This window comes from Elephantulus edwardii, unplaced genomic scaffold (assembly GCF_000299155.1).
Source record: "Elephantulus edwardii isolate Elephantulus edwardi_28Jun2011 unplaced genomic scaffold, EleEdw1.0 scaffold00338, whole genome shotgun sequence".
NCBI lineage: Eukaryota > Metazoa > Chordata > Mammalia > Macroscelidea > Macroscelididae > Elephantulus > Elephantulus edwardii.
Genome location: NW_006400088.1, coordinates 1017387 through 1022060, shown reverse-complemented (window position 1 = coordinate 1022060; position 4674 = coordinate 1017387). Strand labels below are relative to the sequence as shown.

Sequence of the window (4674 nt, the reverse complement as noted above, 5' to 3'; positions counted from 1 at the left end):
TGTGGGCCACCTTGGCCAGGTGTCCTTCAGAGCCACACTTAAAGCAAGTGAGTGGGAGCTTCCTCTCTACTCCCTTGCCTATCTGTGGCTCTCGTCTGTGACACTGTCTACTGAAGTGGCCCAGCTTTCCATAGTGGAAACAATTCTGACCTCTTTTATTACCTTTGGGTGGCATTGTATGTGAGTAAGACTTCCTTTTCCTGACACAGGTCCTAAACTGGCAGCAATAGCTGCCCCAGTAAACCAAAATTTAAAAATATAATATCAGTACACTGTAAGGAAGGGGAAGCTCTAACAATAGAAACAAGCTATGTACCTGTCTTGAGCTGGGTTCTCAAGAGAAATAAAATACATAGAGAGAAACAGAAAGAGTTATCTTAAGGAAACAGCTCACACACCTGGAGAAACTGGGAAGTCCAGTGACTTTGAGTCAGACATCAGAAAAGAAGTTTCTCCTGATTCACATAGTTGCAGGAGCTGGTGAATCTAAGAATAATCGTGCTTCACAGAGTCATGAATCTAAGATCAGATGCAATACAGCATGGTGCTGACTCATATTCAAAGAACCAGAGGTTATGAGCCAGATGCAGGGTCTTGTTCAAGCAAAAAGCAAGAAACATTTGCTAGACATCCATATAGTATATGTCTATGTGTATGTATTTGATTCAGATCACATCCCCAAAGAAACCCTCTCTTTCAACTAACTGATTGAACATGAAAATCATTACATTATATCAGATCTCATCAAGGGAATGATTACAATATACCTGATCTCATAAAAGGTATAATTATATCATGATTTACAAACTAGAAAAATAATTGAAAGTCAAGTCGATTTATGATCACCATAGTCCACTCCTTGTCAATTTAGCATCTGTACATATCAACTTAAACCATGTTTAATCTTAAACACATACAATTTTTTTTTATCAGTGCCTCTGATACAATTTAGTCTTAAATCTTTAAAGGTTCTTGCAAATAATTTTTTTCTCATTTTCTGGTAGTCCCCCCTGGTCTTGGGCTCCCATTTTACCCTGATATAGAGTCCACACACTTTATCAGACCATCTGTGCTCATAGACTTGGGCCTTTCTAGAGGGAAGCCTAGGGCTCGGCTCCAGATGAGCTGTGCCAATTCTCCAAGTGCCTGTGACACCCCAAACAGGACCGTGGAGTAATTCATCTCCGCCATGCCATAGTACTGGAGTAGCACACCGCTGTGGGCATCTACGTTGGGCCAAGGATTCTTGGCCTTGCCTTGCTCTAAGAGGACATTGGGCACAATCTTATATAGCTGAGCAACCAACTTAAACATTGGATCATTAGGCAGATGTTTCAGAGCAAACTCTCACTGACAGGTGTATCTTGGATCAGTCTTCCTTAGTACTGCATGGCCATAGCCTGGGACAACCCGTCCAGAGTTGACTGTGTTCCAGATATAGTCTCGTAACTTCTCATCTGGCACATCTTTGCCAACTTCCTTCTGCAGCTGTGTCAGCCAGACAAGCACTTCCTGATTTGCCAGTCCATGTAAGGGCCCTGCTAGCCCATTCATGGCAGCTGCAAAGGACAAGTAGGGTTCTGAAAGGGCACTTCCTACCAGATGGCTAGTATGTGCACTTACATTGCCACCCTCATGGGCACTGTAGATGGTGAGGTATAAGCGCATGAGTTCAGTGAACTGAGCATCAGTATAGCCTAACATGTTAGTGAAATTGTGGGACCAGTCGAGCTTAGTGTCGATGGCCCCAATACTGCTGCCCTCCCGGTAGAGGTTCCAGTAGATCTTTGCTGCAACACAAGGTAGCTTTGCAATGAGATCCATACAGTCTTGTAAATCAACTCCCAGTACTTGTCTCGGTTGACACCCTCTGCATATGCTCAGGCAAAGTTACTTTCACTGTTAAGGGCTGTAATGGATGCACTGAGCTGAGACATGGGGTGTAGATTGGTGGGAAAGTTATCCAGCATAGTGACCACATGGGATGGAAGAGCTGCCCTCTTTGCCCATTCTTTTGAGAGCCAAGATACCTGTTCCTCTGTTGGGGTCTGTCCAGTTACCAGCAGCCAAAATAAGCCCTCAGGCAGGGGTTCTTCTCCACCCTTAGCTTTGGGGAGCAGTTTCTGGCATTCAGGAATACTATAGCCTCTGAAACGGATGCCCTCATCAGGATCAAGAACTGATGTTTCGTATATCAATCCATTCATGCCCCTCTTACCACCATACATCATGTCCACAGTGATTTGGCCCACCACCGACTTGCCATGTTGCTGCCTGAAGGTCTTAATTCTGGTCTGCTCCTTGGATATCAAGTCAGCTAATATGTCTTTCAAATTCGTGGAGGAAGCACTGGCATGCCGAGCAGCAAGAACAAGACAGGATGCATTCTTGGCTCCAAAGAGCCGGGCAGCCGCAGTGAGTAAAGCCATGGCAGGCGCACTCGAGGATCTGACAGGTAGGGAGGGAGGGGAGAGAGCTGCGGCACAAGTGGGAGTCGCCGCCGCTGCACCAGAGGCCAAGCCGCACGGGTGGACAAGGTTAACACATACAATTCTAAAAATCGTAACTGAGTCTATCGTTGTACAATTAACACATGTTCAAAGTTAAATTCTTTAGCTTTGTTTATGTATTTTATAAGTGAATGAAGCAAAACTATCTCATGGCACTCATACAACAAGAAATATTACAGACCTTGTTTCTGCAACTAGTAGCAACTACAATTAAACTACTATTTAAACTATTTTCTTTCAACACTCATTCTATATTCTGTTGAGTCTTAGAAAGCACTTTAGCCAGTTATAATTTTATGCAAGGTAAGATGACATCTACATTCATAAAAGGCATGGACCATTGGTAGTCTTGTGAGAAGCTATAGATTTCCTTAATCACAGGACATGCTAGAACACCAAAGGAATCTCAGGTACTCCATACATATTCTTCCTTACCTACATTATTTAATATCTAGTCTCTTTAACAATCAGGATCTGTTACATAAGACAATAAACAAAGTAAGTCCCTTCTTTGCCAGTTTGTCCAAAAGTATGAAGACTAAAGTGATATTATTAACACCTAGTTCAATGGAAGCAATATTATGTCTCCAAGATACGTAGGAGGATTCCTTGTTTTGAAACTAGAATCTCAAAATGCACAGAAAATAGAATTGCAGGGTAAAATATGTGTAAAAATTTTGTGTGTCACTAAGGAATAGTAGTCAATAGTACTTCTCCCATTTCCACCCCTTGATTCCTGAACTCACAAATATTTGCTATTGGAGAAACAATTTAAAACATATACTACTCCCTGACAAACACTGTTCCAACCATGCAAACTGTTGATGTTGGGATTATGTCTTTAAAGGTCCATTCTATCATGGGACTGTCCTTGGGGTTGGGGAGAGACTGAGTAAGATGGGTTCAATAATGTATACTGCACTGAAACAGAGGAGGGAGAAAACTGTTTAAAAGAGATATATAACTAGGTATTTCTGTCATCACAGGAGACTGGAGCGAGGGCTACATGGTGGAGGGGACCTGGGGGAGGGTTTGTAAAACAATGAAAGAATCCTTTCTTTTACTTTTCCATAATTTTTGACTCATGTACTTATAACTTGTTAGTCAAATTTGTGTCTTCTAGGTTGCAACACCCCCATGATACATCTTCAAGGATATGAACATGTACGGCCAAGCACAATCAATAAGAGTGCATCTAAATTCCAAAATCAATCTCCATAATAGACTATGTGTTTCCTACTGCCAAAGGGGCCCTTTAGAGTAGTGAGAGAAGATCTTCACCCTGAAACCCACAGCGTCCCTTTTCAGCAGGAAGTAGCTAAGAGAATACACCATCCCCTTTTCCTTATGACTCAGGGTGAAGTCTCTCTCAGGGAGGAGTGATAGGGAATGGCAAAGGACACACTGACAAAGGAGATTAATCAGAACTGGCTTTGACAAGCACTGTGGCATTTGGACAAGAACAAACTGGGAGGAGGGTAGAGAGAATAGTGCAACAATGAATGAATGGAAACCCAAAATCTCTGTAAATGTTTATGAAAATTAATAAAATATAATTATAGAAAAAAAAATAAAGGTCCATTCTATCAAACCAACAGATTCACAATGATGAGGAACTAATGAATTCATTTAGTATGAAGTGACTTGATTCCCTTAATCTAAGACAATGCTGTAGGATACCATAATAGTGGATAAAGCCTTTTTTATTTTTTTGTAAGTCTAAACTTTGCATGAAGGGAAGGAAAATCCATAATCTAGATAAGAGTCTATTCCAGTAAAGCAAAACACTGTCCTTTCCATAACAGAAGTGGCCTAGTGTAATCAATCTACTACCAGATTGCTTACTGATAACTCCAAGGAATGATTCTATGTTGAAGACTTAGCTTTGGAGGAGCTCTGGTGGTCTAGTAATAAGGACCTGCACTGCCAACCCCTAGACACGTGGTTCAAATCTACTAGCTGCTCCACAGGAGACAGATGGACAATCTACTTCCATGTGATTTAAAACCTCTGAAAATCCACTGGAGGGGAAGCTATTAATCGATTCTGATCTATGGAAGGTAACAATAACAACTTGGATGATTGGAAAGGCAGTAGTGACTATAGGCATGTCAGCCCCAATGACTGGAAGTTCATGGTGCTAAACCCACAGAAAACCTCCACC

General features: G+C 41.8%; 1 pseudogene; it reads right to left on the bottom strand.

The window, feature by feature from the left end:
- Positions 1–1029: 1029 nt before the first annotated feature.
- On the bottom strand, positions 1030–2429 carry LOC102876850 (annotated as a pseudogene).
- Between the last annotated feature and the right edge of the window lie 2245 nt (positions 2430–4674).